Raw genomic sequence first — 18,975 nt, 5'->3', positions numbered from 1 at the left:
CAGGTAATTGGCAATCCATGTAATGTATTCTGTGTCCTCTGGGTGGCCGCCATTCGGGAAACAACCACGTGGCGGCGGCCATCTTTAACTACCGAACAGCGGTGTTTTGCCGTCGAGTGTCTGGAACTGAAATCGGACACTCGACTAGGCAAACACCGCTGAGACCTCCAGACTTCCAGGATTTCGTGGGGAAACTACCGAACGGCCCGCAGTTCGGTAGAAAGAAACGTACGAACTAGGGGATTCATACGAATTCCCCTTAGTCTCTATAACACAGGCAATTCGTCTGTTTTCATTCCCTTGGTTGTGACCGACCGCAGGGCCAAAATGCATGGAACTGTTTTCGGATACCTTACCCATGCGGTCGGTCAATACTTTAAAGTCCCATAACTCCCGAACCGTTTATCCGAATGGGCTGATTTTAACATATGTTGTCCCTCCAGACTAGGGCTATCTATTGGATTTGTGGATGTACCCCAAGTATTTAGGGTACATCCAAAACTTGGGTAAAAATATGTCCCTGTTAATTGTGTTAACAGATATGTTGGAGGGAGGAGATGTGTGGGTTGTACCTTAAACTGGATTGGTGTACTGTAAACCCCTCCCTTGCATGGGAGAATCTCATATAAGCCTGTGTGTGAATAAATCAGTGTTGTTGCTGTTTAACCCTGAAGCTGGAGTGTGTCTCTTTCTTGGGGGAAAGGGGACTGTATGCCGACTGCCAGGAGTGTAAGCGGTTTGTATTGCTTTTCCTGTTCGGCTGCTTCCAGGGTTCGTGTGTCTGCTGTTCGAGAGTTGGTGAATCCGTGCAGTTTGGGAGTTCGGGAACTTGGTGCTTATAGTAGCTGCTGGTCTATCTAAAGGGGATTATCGCCTAAACGGATTTTTCCCCTTTTATGCTGAAACGGTCCGTTACAATTGGTGGCAAGCGGCGGGATCGTTCCTACAACCAGAGGGACAGCTACAGACAACACCATTCCTGGATTACTAATTGAGGGCAACGCTAGTACCCGTACAGCGACCCTATCTACAAGGAACCAACTGCAGCAGAGCAAGCATGGCACCCAGCTACACGCAGGAGGAGTTTGACAAAGAGCTGAGATCACAACTGATTTTCCTCGGACCCAACCCCCCGGAGAAATACGTGCAGCTTGTGAGTAGACAGGTAGATGAGTACCTGCGGTTCATGGCAGATCCAGCCAAGGGTATCGGTCGCCCTATCCGGCGGCAGAGTGCGTTTCGGGGACTCAAAGGTGTACCCCAGGGAGCTGATGGTGTCGTCCATCCTCCCCAGCGGCCGTGTGTGTCCCAGGGAGCCGAAGGTGCAGCCCTTCCTCCCCAGCGGCAGGCTGAGTTACAGGGGGCAGAGGTAGTTGTTCCTGCCCCCCAGCAGCAAAGTGATATGCCAAGAAGGCAGTGTGAAGTGAAGGGAGAGGAGAGCAGCGTCCTCCCTCCCCAGCGGCAGTGTGTACCCCAGGGAGCTGATGGTGTCGTCCATCCTCCCCAGCGGCCATGTGTGTCCCAGGGAGCCGAAGGTGCAGTCCTTCCTCCACAGCGGCAGGCTTAGTTACAGGGGGCAGAGGTAGTTGTTCCTGCCCCCCAGCAGCAAAGTGATATGCCAAGAAGGCAGTGTGAAGTGAAGGGAGAGGAGAGCAGCGTCCTCCCTCCCCAGCGGCAGTGTGTACCCCAGGGAGCTGATGGTGTCGTCCATCCTCCCCAGCGGCCGTGTGTGTCCCAGGGAGCCGAAGGTGCAGTCCTTCCTCCCCAGCGGCAGGCTGAGTTACAGGGGGCAGAGGTTGTTGTTCCTGCCCCCCAGCAGCAAAGTGATATGCCAAGAAGGCAGTGTGAAGTGAAGGGAGAAGAGAGCAGCGTCCTCCCTCCCCAGCGGCAGTGTGTGCCCCAGGGAGCTGATGGTGCAGTCCTTCCTCCCCAGCGGCAGTGTGTGTCCCAGGGAGCAGAAGGTGTCGTCCTTCCTCCCCAGCGGCAGTGTGTACCCCAGGGAGCTGAAGGTGCCATCCTTCCTCCCCAGCGGCAGTGTGTGTCCCAGGGAGCAGAAGGTGCCGTCCTTCCTCCCCAGCGGCAGTGTGTACCCCAGGGAGCTGATGGTGTCGTCCATCCTCCCCAGCGGCAGTGTGTCCTGCAGGGAGCAGAGACAGTCAGTCTCGCACCCCAGCAGCCGGACAAGAGAATGAAAGGGGAGACAGCTGGTCCCCCTTTCCACCAGCAGAGAGAGTGGCAGGGAGAGGAGCCTGCTAAACCCCCTCCCCAGCGGCAGTTTACCGTCCAGAGAGAGGAGCTTGTTACACCCTCTCTCCAGCGGCAGCCTAACCCACCAAGGGGAGAGGTTAAGCCCCCCATCTGTGCAGATGGGACCGTAGTCTCTGCACTTACAGCACCAGGGGTAGGGACGGTTGGTCCTGTTACCCAGCCACAGAGCGATATATCTAAAGGGGAGACAGTCGGTCTCCAGCAACCAGGCTCCCACCAGACTACTCCCGTGGTAGTGCTGGCAACAGGACAGAGTACTGCTGGTCTCGGCCCCCTCAGCAACCCACCAAGGCAGCTCTACTACTTCTGTTTTGTGGGTGGGTTGCTGGACTAACCAGGGCACTGACCGGCAGGAGGTCAGGTACCCTGTTAGTCTAATTGGTAAAGGGGAGAATTGTGGCGAAACCAACTTCGCCACTGTGGACTGGAGAAGCCTGGTTGCTAGCCTCCTGCCCTGCGACTATGGCCCTGGACATATTGTACTGTAAAAACTATATTTGGGCATGTAATAATGTATATTGCTGCTACCGGCCCTTTAAAAGCATCTAGGAACAGATTGGGACTTTTGGGACTACTGTCCCTTTAAGGCCGTGAAGCATATTCTAGTGTACTGCCTGTAATATTGTATATGTATTATGTGTTAAGTTTAACCTGGGTGATATATATGCAGCATTCATCTGATCGTTCGGTAGAATCACTCCATTCATTATATTGAGTGAAACTACCGAACAACCAGACCACCCAGGAATAAGTGTACCTCCAATTACCGTTTGCAACAATGTTGCAAACAGGTAATTGGCAATCCATGTAATGTATTCTGTGTCCTCTGGGTGGCCGCCATTCGGGAAACAACCACGTGGTGGCGGCCATCTTTAACTACCGAACAGAGGTGTTTTGCCGTCGAGTGTCTGGAACTGAAATCGGACACTCGACTAGGCAAACACCGCTGAGACCTCCAGACTAGAAAGAAACGTACGAACTAGGGGATTCATACGAACTCCCCTTAGTCTCTATAACACAGGCAATTTGTCTGTTTTCATTCCCTTGGTTGTGACCGACCGCAGGGCCAAAATGCATGGAACTGTTTTCGGATACCTTACCCATGCGGTCGGTCAATACTTTAAAGTCCCATAACTCCCGAACCGTTTATCCGAATGGGCTGATTTTAACATATGTTGTCCCTCCAGACTAGGGCTATCTGGAGATATTGGATTTGTGGATGTACCCCAAGTATTTAGGGTACATCCAAAACTTGGGTAAAAATATGTCCCTGTTAATTGTGTTAACAGATATGTTGGAGGGAGGAGATGTGTGGGTTGTACCTTAAACTGGATTGGTGTACTGTAAACCCCTCCCTTGCATGGGAGAATCTCATATAAGCCTGTGTGTGAATAAATCAGTGTTGTTGCTGTTTAACCCTGAAGCTGGAGTGTGTCTCTTTCTTGGGGGAAAGGGGACTGTATGCCGACTGCCAGGAGTGTAAGCGGTTTGTATTGCTTTTCCTGTTCGGCTGCTTCCAGGGTTCGTGTGTCTGCTGTTCGAGAGTTGGTGAATCCGTGCAGTTTGGGAGTTCGGGAACTTGGTGCTTATAGTAGCTGCTGGTCTATCTAAAGGGGATTATCGCCTAAACGGATTTTTCCACTTTTATGCTGAAACGGTCCGTTACAGTAAGGTGTGTCTTTTTGCGAATGATACTAAGATATGTAACAGGGTTGATGTTCCAGGAGGGATAAGCCAAATGGCAAATGATTTAGGTAAAATAGAAAAATGGTCAGAGTTGTGGCAACTGACATTTAATGTGGATAAGTGCAAGATAATGCATCTTGGACGTAAAAACCCAAGGGCAGAGTACAGAATATTTGATAGACTCCTAACCTCAACATCTGAGGAAAGGGATTTAGGGGTGATTATTTCTGATGACTTAAAGGTAGGCAGACAATGTAATAGAGCAGCAGGAAATGCTAGCAGAATGCTTGGTTGTATAGGGAGAGGTATTAGCAGTAGAAAGAAGGAAGTGCTCATGCCATTGTACAGAACACTGGTGAGACCTCACTTGGAGTACTGTACACAGTACTGGAGACCATATCTTCAGAAGGATATTGATACCTTAGAGAGAGTTCAAAGAAGGGCCACTAAACTGGTTCATGGATTGCAGGATAAAACGTACCAGGAAAGGTTAAAGGATCTTAACATGTATTGCTTGGAGGAAAGACGAGACAGGGGGGATATGATAGAAACATTTAAATGCATAAAGGGAATCAACACAGTAAAGGAGGAGACTATATTTAAAAGAAGAAAAACTACCACAACAAGAGGGCATAGTCTTAAATTAGAGGGGCAAAGGTTTAAAAATAATACCAGGAAGTATTACTTTACTGAGAGGGTAGTGGATGCATGGAATAGCCTTCCATCTGAAGTGGTAGAGGTTAACACAGTAAAGGAGTTTAAGCATGCGTGGGATAGGCATAAGGCTATCCTAACTATAAGATAAGGCCAGGGACTAATGAAAGTATTTAGAAAACTGGGCAGACTAGATGGGCCGAATGGTTCTGATCTGCCGTCACATTCTATGTTTCTATGTTTCTATTTTTCTCACTATATAGATTTATCCCCATCCCCCTCCCCCCCTCCCAACCCCCACTCCCCACACCCTAAAAAAAACTTTACATTTTAAAAGAAATACGATTTTCTTAGCTTTAGTTCCATAATGTGACGGTTTCTGTTTTCACCGTGGATGCCAATTCTCTCCGGCTAAAATTATCTTTACAGATTAAGCATTCAAATGTTTCTCCATTAAGCTGTAGTGGTTCTGGTGCTTACAGTGTCCCTTTAAATTGGTTTGTTGCCCTACGTATGCCTGGAACATTCAAGAGTCGTACTGTTGTTTGTGCGTCCACAAATTTAGTGATGTATTTCCCTCCATTTAAAGCTGTAGTGGAGTCCTTGATTTTGCAAGATTTTCTGTGGCTGTGGTTCTGGTGGCTCCTTCTGGTATTGCTGATCCATTTGTCATTTATTTCCTCATATCCTGGCTTTCATTTTTTCTCCTTTTTTTCTTCAGTTGTCCAGTTGTTTGGATATGAAATCTCCATTCCATTCACCAAAATGATGTATCCCTAATTAAAAAAAATTAAATAAAAAAAAAATTGCTCTTTGCTATCATGGAAAATATGTATATCTATCTATATGCATTAAATACTTAACTGTGCACATAATATGTATTATGTAAATATGCAACACGATATTAAAAATAATGTTTACACATACACACTGTATACACAAATAATATATCACTTATATATGCTAATGATTTACTCTAGTCATATACTCGATAGAAAAAACCCTACACAAGCTGGATACATTGTATGTACTCTATACTCATGTATATGTAGATTATATACTCTATATACCTGTTATGCTTAAATGCACTATATATTCTACATGCGCTATATATATATATATACACACCACATTTCCTGTGTATTCTATATACAATCTGCAGTGTCCATAGATATACACCGAATATACAACATATAAACTACATACAATGGTTATATACTCTATATATACTTGTTATGCTTAAATTCCATATACACTCTACATGCACAACATACATATATACACCATATATCCTGTGTATTCTATATACAATCCGCAATGTACACAGGTATACACCGAATATACAATATATATACTACATTCAATTGTTATATACTCTATATATACTTGTTATGCTTAAATGCACTATACACTCTACATACACTATATACATCTATACATATATACACCATATATCCTGTGTATTCTATATACAATCTGCAGTGTACACAGGTATACACCGAATATACAATATATATACTACATTCAATTGTTATATACTCTATATATACTTGTTATGCTTAAATGCACTATACACTCTACATACACTATATACATCTATACATATATACACCATATATCCCGTGTATTCTATATACAATCTGCAGTGTACACAGGTATACACTAAATATACAATATATATACTACATTCAATAGTTACATACACTGTATATATTCGTTATGCTTAAATGCACTATACACTCTACAACACTACATACACTATATACATATATACACCATATATCCTGTTTATTCTATATACAATCTGCAATGTATAGAGGTATACACCGAATATACAATATATATACTACATTCAATAGTTACATACGCTATATATAGTTGTTATGCTTAAATGCACTATACACTCTACATACACTATATACATCTAAACATATATGCACCATATATCCTGTATATTCTATATACAATCTGCAATGTATAGAGGTATACACCAAATATACAATATATATACTACATTCAATAGTTACGTTATGTATAATATAAAGGGTGGGCCAATATTAAGAGTAGGATTTGACAGGTAAATAACTTGTTAGTAGTTGAATTTTTCAATTGCAGGTACATATTATAAAAGAGTCTTGGTCAATTCATCATGGGTAATTTCATCCTTTGAGCTGCTAAATACTTCCTGTGGGGATATCCGAAGTTGTTGGTGTATATTAACAAGCCGCGTACACTTGAGCAGATCAAGGAGAATATCCGTGCATAAATTCGAGTCTCTAACATTCGTTTTTGTAATGAACAATTGAATCGAAAGCGTCCAACTTTGTGCGGCGGTAATGGAACTCATTTAATAGACGTCATCTTCCGTACATAGTCAAGCAAATCTTCATTCGCTGAGCATTCATTGTATGTAATGTGTTTGAAATTGGTTCATTCATAAAAAAACTGTTATTCACCCCTCAAACCCTACTCTGAATTTTGGCAGACTTTAAACTATATATACAATAAAAATACATAAATGCACTATATACTCTACACTTACTCTGCACATAATACGTATTATGTAACTATACAATCTGCAATATGCACAGGTATACATAGAATATACAACATATATATTTATATATACTACACTCAATAGTTATATACTCTGTATATACTTGTTATGCTTAAATGCACTATACACTCTACATGCACTATGCTCATATATACACCATATATCCTGTGTATTCTATATACAATCTGCAGTGTACACAGGTATACACCAAATATACAATATATATACTACATTCAATAGTTACATACACTGTATATACTTGTTATGCTTAAATGCACTATACACTCTACAAACACTATATACATATATACACCATATATCCTGTTTATTCTATATACAATCTGAAATCTATAGAGGTATACACCTACTATACAATATAAATACTACATTCAATAGTTATATACTCTATATGTTCTTGTTATGCTTAAATGAACTATACACTCTACAGGCACTATACTCATATATACACCATATATCCTGTGTATTCTATATACAATCTTCAATGTATAGAGGTATACACCGAATATACAATATATATACTACATTCAATAGTTAAATACGCTATATATACTTGTTATGCTTAAATGCACTACACACTCTACATGCACTATGCTCATATATACACCATATATCCTGTGTATTCTATATACAATCTGCAGTGTACACAGGTATACACTAAATATACAATATATATACTACATTCAATAGTTATATACTATTATGTTATGCTTAAATGAACTATACACTCTACAGGCACTATACTCATATATACACCATATATCCTGTGTATTCTATATACAATCTGCAATGTATAGAGGTATACACCGAATATACAATATATATACTACATTCAATAGTTACATACGCTATATATAGTTGTTATGCGTAAATGCACTATACACTCTACATACATTGTATACATCTCAACATATATACACCATATATCCTGTGTATTCTATATACAATCTGCAATGTATAGAGGTATACACCAAATATACAATATATATACTACATTCAATAGTTATGTTATGTATAATATAAAGGGTTGGCCAATATTAAGAGTAGGATTTGACAGGTAAATAACTTGTTAGTAGTTGAATTTTTCAATTGCAGGTACATATTATAAAAGAGTCTTGGTCAATTCATCATGGGTAATTTCATCCTTTGAGCTGCTAAATACTTCCTGTGGGGATATCTGAAGTTGTTGGTGTATATTAACAAGCCGCGTACACTTGAGCAGATCAAGGAGAATATCCGTGCATAAATTCGAGTCTCTAACATTCGCTTTTGTAATGAACAATTGAATCGAAAGCGTCCAACTTTGTGCGGCGGTAATGGAACTCATTTAATAGACGTCATCTTCCGTACATAGTCAAGCAACTCTTCATTCGCTGAGCATTCATTGTATGTAATGTCATTGAAATTGGTTCATTCATAGAAAAACTGTTATTCACCCCTCAAACCCTACTCTGAATTTTGGCAGACTTTAAACTATATTTACAATAAAAATACATAAATGCACTATATACTCTACACTTACTCTGCACATAATACGTATTATGTAACTATGCAATCTGCAATGTGCACAGGTATACATCGAATATACAACATATATATTTATATATACTACACTCAATAGTTATATACTCTGTATATACTTGTTATGCTTAAATGCACTATACACTCTACATGCACTATGCTCATATATACACCATATATCCTGTGTATTCTATATACAATCTGCAGTGTACACAGGTATACACCAAATATACAATATATATACTACATTCAATAGTTACATACACTGTATATACTTGTTATGCTTAAATGCACTATACACTCTACAAACACTACATACACTATATACATATATACACCATATATCCTGTTTATTCTATATACATTCTGAAATCTATAGAGGTATACACCTACTATACAATATAAATACTACATTCAATAGTTATATACTCTATATGTTCTTGTTATGCTTAAATGAACTATACACTGTACATGCACTATGCTCATATATACACCATATATCCTGTGTATTCTATATACAATCTGCAATGTATAGAGGTATACACCGAATATACAATATATATATACTACATTCAATAGTTACATACACTGTATATACTTGTTATGCTTAAATGCACTATACACTCTACAAACACTACATACACTATATACATATATACACCATATATCCTGTTTATTCTATATACATTCTGAAATCTATAGAGGTATACACCTACTATACAATATAAATACTACATTCAATAGTTATATACTCTATATGTTCTTGTTATGCTTAAATGAACTATACACTATACATGCACTATGCTCATATATACACCATATATCCTGTGAATTCTATATACAATCTTCAATCTATAGAGGTATACACCTACTATACAATATAAATACTACATTCAATAGTTATATACTCTATATGTTCTTGTTATGCTTAAATGCACTACACACTCTACATGCACTATGCTCATATATACACCATATATCCTGTGTATTCTATATACAATCTGCAGTGTACACAGGTATACACTAAATATACAATATATATATACTACATTCAATAGTTACATACACTGTATATACTTGTTATGCTTAAATGCACTATACACACTACAACACTACATACACTGTATACATATATACACCCTATATCCTGTTTATTCTATATACAATCTGAAATATATAGAGGTATACACCGAATATACAATATATATACTACATTCAATAGTTACGTTATGTATAATATAAAGGGTGGGCCAATATTAAGAGTAGGATTTGACAGGTAAATAACTTGTTAGTAGTTGAATTTTTCAATTGCAGGTACATATTATAAAAGAGTCTTGGTCAATTCATCATGGGTAATTTCATCCTTTGAGCTGCTAAATACTTCCTGTGGGGATATCCGAAGTTGTTGGTGTATATTAACAAGCCGCGTACACTTGAGCAGATCAAGGAGAATATCCGTGCATAAATTCGAGTCTCTAACATTCGCTTTTGTAATGAACAATTGAATCGAAAGCGTCCAACTTTGTGCGGCGGTAATGGAACTCATTTAATAGATGTCATCTTCCGTACATAGTCAAGCAAATCTTCATATGCTGAGCATTCATTGTATGTAATGTCATTGAAATTGGTTCATTCATAGAAAAACTGTTATTCACCCCTCAAACCCTACTCTGAATTTTGGCAGACTTTAAACTATATATATAATAAAAATACATAAATGCACTATATTCTCTACAATATATAAATATTTATTTAATGCACATTAATACACTTTTAACACCATTGACTTTATGTATTTACACTCTTTATAGTTTATAAATATATATATACACTCTCAATTAACTTTATACATATTTACTATATATACAATGTAAACGGTATACACACATACATAATTCTATAGAATTATATTCTCCATATAGCAAGGCAGTAAGGAAAGTCTGCATTATATTCTTAATTAAGAAGGTGGGAAATACCCACAATGCACTTTCCTTACCTTCTCTTACTAATCTTTCTCGCATCCTTAACGCACTTAAGCTCTTCATATATGAGACCATCTTGAAAATGAATCCATGTAATATCCTTCCCCTTCTTCTTGATCCACCAGTCTCTCTTTGGCCCAGATTTTGATGAACATGTAGGACCCTCTGATTGGTGTTTTTAAACATTTCATCAAGCCTGGCTTTAGGTTGTCCTCCTTGGCCCTTGACACCAGCTGTAAACAAGACAACTCTAGTTGATTTGAGCATTCTGATGTTGCTATGACTACTTTTGGCTTCATATCAGTGGCTATAAATGATGTCATAAACGGTTTTCTGTTGCACAGGGAAAGTCAATGCTTCAGTGTCAAGCATGCAAAATGTGCAGTCTATTAACAGTCACTCACTCACTCACTCAATCAATCTGCAATGAATGATATCAATGTAGCATTGATTAATAGATTCCTAAATGGATCCCAGGTACTGATTTCATATCAAACAATAGTTTTTTTTTTTTACTACAGTAGTAGTGTTTCACATTTATCTAAATAAATACTGGTTCTTTCATTTATACTGGGAATAGATTATACCTTTAAATACCCTGCCAGAATATAATGTGACCCTACAATGGTGCCATCCAAGAAATTCCCCATCAGACATACATTAACATTAATATGGGGTCAAAACATATCAAATGTACTTAAAGAAACACTCTAACATTAAGGATACAAACTGTAGCGGAGAGCTGATTTCTCACAGCTTAACTCCACCAATATATCCAGAGGATGCAGGAACAAGTAGTAAATCCAAGAGAATATCCAGCACAATCAGCAGTATAATCCAATATTATCCCATCACCTTTCCCAATCACTAGACGACACACAGTATCAGGAGTAGAACTAATGTTTAATGGCAACATTCCTTCTTTTATGAGATTCTCCCATGCAAGGGGTTGATTCACATTAATTACACTTTGCACCAATCATACAGACGTTACTTCCCACACATCTCCTCCCCTTAGCTTAACAGATAATATGATTATACTGTACATACTTTTCCCCACTTTCCAGATGTACCCCAAATATGTGTGATATACCTTTAAAAATGGTACACCCCCCCCTGTAGCCCTGATCTGGATGAGCAACATATCCAAAAATCACCCAGATCAGACCAGGGGTTCGGGAGTTATGGGAAGGTAAAGTTTTGACCGACCGCATGGCTGAAGATGCCGAAATTAGTACCATGAAATCTGGCCCTGCGGTCGGTCTCTATTTGGGCCCCAAAACTCCCGAAAGGCTATGCCACACATAATTGACTTGGTAACCGGATGAATCCCTTAGTTCGTGGGATTCAGCCTACCGAATGCCGGGCCGTTCGTGAGTTATTTTCTGTACTTTCTGCCGTCCTGGAGGTCTTAGCGGTGTTCGGCTAGTCTAGTGTCCGTTTTCAGTTCCAGACACTCGACGGCCAAACACCGCTGTTCGTGGGGTTAAGATGGCCGCCGCCACGTGTTCGGCTGCCAAAATGGGGATACAGCAGTGAATTCGTATAAACCAAGAGAATGAGAGAAACGAGGAGGGAGGTAAATTGCATGATTAATGTACATCAGGGTGGTTCGTTTGTTCGGTACTTTGTTCGTATACCGAACAAAGTATGCCCATAGCTGGTGCAATGTCAGTCTGTATAATCCAGGCATGTAAAACCTCAGCAGTGCCAACAAATAAAACGAAAGATGGGACAGCCAAAAAGGGGTTCCGCTACACAAACATTTGGTTGCTTCATCTAAGTGTTGCTTCTAAGTGTGTGTGGTTGGAGATATTCTGGAGAGTTTTACAGAAGCTTCAACTGTCTCAGAGTTGTGCTAAGAGTTTTCTTTTTTACTGTTACAGGTAAGATTCATCTGTAGGAAAAGGTTACTGATTGCACAAGGTGTGATTTCCTGCTGGTAATTATAAGGCATTTGATTTGATTAGGTAGCTACTTGCTATTGATTGCTGTTTAAATTAGCTATTGTTTGCAAATAAGCAGAGGCCTACCCAGGTGTTAAACATTCCTAGTGGGAGGTGATTTTAGGAGTATATAAGAGTTGTTGTCATTAGCTTGGCTAATATACCTTGGTTGCTTCTAAGTGTGTGTGGTTGGATATATTCTGGAGGTAATAATAATAATAATATAAAAAGTTAAGATTCCTTTGATTTAAATTATTTACCTCATTGGAATGGCAGACTTAGTTCAGTGTAATAGTTGCTATGCATTTGTTTCGCGTTCCACTTTTTGGAGGTTTGGTTGTTGTCTAATCTGTAGACAGTTCTCTATCTTGCGGCAGGAGATTGTATTTTTGAAGTCTGAGATTTGTAAATTATCTGGTAAACAAACTCAGGCTGGAACTGCTGCAAAGCCACTGCCGCAGAGACATACTAAGAATGGCAGATGGATTACTGTAGGATCTGGTAGACTTAGACTTGTGGATAAAAGGCATATTGCACAGTCTGTTGCTCTACATAATTCATTTTCTGCACTTTCAGAGTGTAATGGTGTCATGGAGACAGACACTGAGGGTAGTGGTGTTGTGGAGAGAGGCACTGAGGCTAGTGGTGTTGTGCTAGGCACTGAGGCTAGTGGTGTTGTGCAGAGAGGCACTGAGGCTAGTGGTGTTGTTGAGAGAGGCATTGAGGCTAGTGGTGTTGTTGAGAGAGGCATTGAGGCTAGTGGTGTTGTGGAGAGAGGCACCGAGGCTAGTGGTGTTGTTGAGAGAGGCATTGAGGCTAGTGGTGTTGTGGAGAGAGGCATTGAGGCTAGTGGTGTTGTGCAGAGAGGCATTGAGGCTAGTGGTGTTGTGCAGAGAGGCATTGAGGCTAGTGGTGTTGTGCAGAGAGGCATTGAGGCTAGTGGTGTTGTGCAGAGAGGCACTGAGGCCAGAGGTGTTGTGGAGAGAGGCACTGAGGCCAGTGGTGTTGTGCAGAGAGGCTTGAAGACTATGGTGAGGCCTAATAGAAAGCAGTTGTTGTTGGAGGATTCCATCATAAGAGGTGTGGAGATGGACAATGGTGGTCTTGTGAGGTGTCTTCCTGGAGCTACTGCTCACAGAGACAGGAGACATATCTGTAATATTGTTAAGCAAGCAAAGCAGGAAGGGGAATTGGATGTACTTGTCCATTTAGTGACAAATTACTTGGCTTGCAATGAGGTTTCAGAGGTTAAGGAAGTTTTTAGTGTTTTTGCCAATGCTATACGGCAGGTTGCTTCCACACTGTCATTCTCTGAAGTTCTGCCTGTGCATAACACTCAGAATGACAGGCGGATGCGTATTAGGGACTTTAACTTGTGGCTTGGTGAATGGTGAAAGGATTTGGCTTTATTGCTCATGGTAGCTCTGTTTGGAATGGAAATAAACTGTACAAAAAAGATGGTTTGCATCTTTCTCAAAAGGGAACACATGTTCTCAGTGAGCAGTTCAGAGGTTTTGCTAGGATGTATTTAAACTAGGAGGGGGGGGGGCAAAAGGGTGATAAAACATCAATCCAATTGTCCCCCAAAACAAGGACAGAAGGTGCCTGTAGCAAGTGTGTTAAAAAATGATAAGCTTAGAGTCATGTCTACAAATGCTCGCAGTTTAAGGAATAAGATCCATGAACTTGTGGCAATAATGGCAACTGATAGTGTAGATTTAGTCGCTGTTACTGAGACATGGTATAATGAGAAAAATGACTGGGACACAGCAATACCAGGGTACTCTTTATATAGAAAAGACAGGGAAGGCAATAAAGGGGGAGGGGTGGCCCTGTATGTGAAGGATAGCATAAAATCTAGCCTAATAAAGGTTAGTGAGGCGAACATAGAGTCCGTTTGGGTTACGTTAGAATTTGGTAATCACACAGTAACTCGTGTAGGTGTGATTTATAGGCGCCCAAGAAAAAATGGAAGAGTTAGATAATCTACTAGTTGAATAAATAGCTAAAATGACAATGAAGGGGGAAGTTATCATCATGGGTGACTTTAATCTTCCTGATGTGAATTGGAAAACAAAAATAGCTACTTGTGCCAGGAGCACACATATTCTAAACTCCCTACTGGGATTGTCTCTAAAACAAGTCGTTGAGCGGGGGGGGGCGTGGCCTAACCGTTCAAGGGAATGGACGTGTGAACGATCGGCTTCGTGAGAAACACCCGCAATACAGCGAATAACTTAGCGTTTATCGAGTGAAAAGATCCGACAGATACTGCCTCGCCCAGCCTAGACACTATGGCACAACGTATGTTCAAAGGCTAAGCCTAAAGAGACACCATCGCTGCAAATTGCAGCCATGGCCTCACCGCCACGCCGTGCGCAAGATGGCGCCGACAGGCCTACCTCCCCGGCCTCGAGCTCAGGACGGAGCGACGTCACATCTATATCTCACCGGGAAATACCGGCCACAGAATCCGCCATACAAAGAATGCTGAACAGCCTCCAGACATCCTTGAGAGCGGATTTTACTCTAATAGTGAAAGAAATTAGAGATGATGTCAAGGTGCTGGGGGAGAGAATGGACTATATAGAAACCAAGACGGAAGAAATCATAACCGCACATAACAATGTGGTAACCGCATATGACAACATGGATGCTAGATTGACTTCTATCTACGCCAAAATAGCCGACCATGAAGATAGACAGGCGGAACAACGTACGCATCCATGGCATCCCGGACAGCATAGGCCCTAACGAACTGGGCAATTATGTATGCCGTATTTTTCACCGTTTGGCGCCAGACCTGCCAATCACCGCATTACTGCTGGACAGAACACATAGACTACCCCGACCCAAACATCTTCCTCAATCCGCCCCGAGAGACACTATAACTCATACATTATTATACCACCAAGGAAATTATAATGGCGGCTGCCAGGAAAAAACCTGCACTCCCTGAAGAATATAGCAAAATCCAGTTATACACGGATCTCTCCGCACACACATTGAATGCTCGGAGGAATTTCGCCCCTATAACCAGCGCATTGAGAACGGCGAATATTCTCTACAAATGGGGCTTCCATGCACGAATTATCATCAGATGGAATGGCGTTGAGAGACACATCACCAACTTAGAAGAGGGGAAACGAGCTCTGGCTGAATGGAATATCCCAGTGACTGAAAATGGAGGGTCCACGCCACCAACATCCACCCCACAACACATTACCACAGTGACAACCTCACCGATGAAAGTCACTCACGACTGGGCCACAAGCACGAAAATCAAATGACTCTTACCACACTTGCAATTTGGGACTGTACATGCCAACCTTGGCGGCAAAGAGCCACGACAAGAGGGAGTCAGGCTCTGGGGATAAGTACCTTACCACATGTTTTACCTTCTAATGCTCATCCTACTGCATTTTACTCTCTTTATTTCACCTAATCTCTTTATTTTAACTATTTTCTTAAGGTCAATACTGGTTGCCTCCCCCTGTTATATGTGTTAGCCTTTAAGGACCTTTCTGAACTGGGGCACGGAGATGTATAGTGTTGGGAGTGTGGAACTGCCACTAAAGCATAGCAGCTCCATACCTTTCTGTACAATAGTCACCCGACGCCAATAGACGTCTTCCCATCATACCCTCAGAGGTGGCTATCAATATATATACCAATATACCTAACCTCCTAGGCCCGCAAGATTTAAAACATACTTGAATATGATGGTTACCCACCAGTACCCTTCCCTGTAGTCGGGAACTACCTTGATGGTATAAGAGATCAGACACCCCGCTAGGGCCACACCGATACAACGCCCATACCTACGTGTCTGGCCGCTGACAAAACATGGCCGACCGACCCACAACCCCTATCCTCTCAAAAGTGTTGTCAACAGCGGAACCACGCTATTTTATCTACTGTAACCCAGACTATTACAAGGTTTTATGTATGAATGTATAGGGAGCAGTGACATGCCTCAGACTGATAGCAATATTATCACAAGTGACACTGTGCACACTTCGCTCCAGTGAATGTCCAGAGTCTTAGCGGACCCACCTAGCAATGCACTCTGGAAGGATACTTCATATCATTTGTGTTATACTTTCCTTTGTACTCTTTAATCTTTATTCTTTTTTACACGTAGAGTATATTTGACTCCAGGCCATAAGCCCATTTATGAGTGCTAACACTCCAAAGATACTTCTTATTTCATGTGCTGGGCCATATTACGAAAGCTCGGGAAGGCAATAGAGGTTCCCCGTGTACTATCAAGAAGGCCGCCTGGGCATGGGAACTCCTACACGTGGGGCTTCCTATGAGTAGCCGGTCATCACAGACAATACTGTATTATCATGCTCCTCTAACGGAATTGACTTACTTGCTCTCCAAGTTCTGAACCCTTAACCACGGAACAGGACAAAAGGTACCTTCTCGACCTATTAGGGTCACCCTCTCCCACCCCGACTAGCGGGTTTTCTCAACCCCCCATGTAAGGGCTTCAGTGCCCATGAACATCCGGAAAATCAGGTCCTATACTACGGACCTCTGTTATGTATATAGTTGGTTAAATACCCTTTTGTTATCTTCCCCCTACGACATCCTTACCCCCTCCAAGGCAAATGTATATCACTTTGAATCTTTGAGTATGACATTTATCTACACCAATCAGCTCATCTTACCACATACAGCCGTATTAATACATCAACCCATCATCTGTCCTAAATGACGCTTATGGATATAAATATCAGGGAAAACGCTGTCTGGACCTATAAAAATTAATAAAACATAGTGAAGACTGTTGCATATATACAATAACAGACACTTTCTTGAGTGCACTCACAAGATGTAGGAAGGAAAATCGCTCTGAAACAGCCACCACCTACTCCTGTAGGGGGGTCACACTGAGGATATGCTGGATTTTGTAGATATTAAAATCCGGAACCAAAAGTAGAGCAGGAACAAAGTATGGTAGAAAAGGTATTTATTCATAAATACAATAAAAGGCACTGGTCCAACGCGTTTCGTTCAAACAGAACTTCTTCAGGGACCTTTCAAGTTAAAATTAATAATACATATACCATACATACAAATTCCCGCTGTACCCTCCCTTATCCCACAGTCCCAATATATAAGGCAGCTACTAATCCCATTGGTGGTGTGGTGGGTGTGTTCGAGCTTGGTTCCGGATTCCTCAATCACTTGCCGACTCACAGCTGATCGTCAACTTCTTTTCCCGCTTCCCGGGTTTCAGAAGTGTCGCCGGAAGTGACGTCTGCGTTCCAAAATACCACTTCCGTGCGTTCCATCTCTGATTTCGCATCCGCGTGAAGTGTGGTCCTCGTGAGTCTCTATAGTTATGTATACACATGCGTGGTCGGCGAAAAGCCGAACTTAGAAAAAATTATGATCAGTGACTGCTAATAACATAGCTCATTGGAAAAAAGAAAAAAGTGTATCAATATCAAATCATAAAACTTTATCAAGTGCAATTATTGCTTCAAATTTTAGTTCATATAATGTCTATTTTTAATCAATTTATACCCTTTAATCCAATACATGAGTATTTAAACATATTAAAAAAATTATATATGTATAATAAAAATGCACTCTGAATAATCAGTTTTACGTGAAAGAAAATTATAAATAAAACTGATAATAATTCCCATAAGATTAAACGAAAATACTCCATATATCTCAGACAGATAATTATAATATTACAAATATCTAATCATCAAGAAAACAAATCAAGTCAATGTCCACATTTAACCCCTTCGGCTCCAGTGTCTGTAAACAGTGTATCCAATAAGTTTCTTTCTGTCGAAGTCGTTTTAACCTATCCCCTCCTCTCCAATGGGGGGGGGGATATATTCAATGCCCTTACACACAAAATCTTTAAAATTAAATGCAGGACATGACTGACAGTGTAATGGAACCAAGTGGGTTGTGAGACGTTTTTTAATATTATTCAAATGTTCCATGAATCTGACTTTCAGTAATCTCTTGGTGCGTCCCACATATTGCCTGCCGCACGGACACTGCAGTAAATATACTACAAAATCCGTGCGGCAGCCAATCAGCGACCTAATGGGAAATGAAATCCCTGTGGTGGTACTTTGAAAAGAGTCAGAATCTAATAAAGAGGCTGTGCCACATGCCACACATTCTCTACAGCCTCTAAAACCCTTAATGCTATTACTAGGGATAGATTTATTAATGGGTTTGATATAACTTGGTGCTAACATATTCTTCAAATTTTTGTTCTTCCTATAGATCATTTGTGGATTATTCGGCAATAATTGTCCCATAACAGGGTCACTTTGTAAGATAGACCAATGTTTTTTGA

The sequence above is a fragment of the Pelobates fuscus genome, chromosome 2, assembly GCF_036172605.1.
Source record: "Pelobates fuscus isolate aPelFus1 chromosome 2, aPelFus1.pri, whole genome shotgun sequence".
Taxonomy (NCBI): Eukaryota; Metazoa; Chordata; class Amphibia; order Anura; family Pelobatidae; genus Pelobates; species Pelobates fuscus.
The sequence above is the reverse complement of the archived record's forward strand: the minus strand, read 5'-3'. Positions refer to the sequence as shown.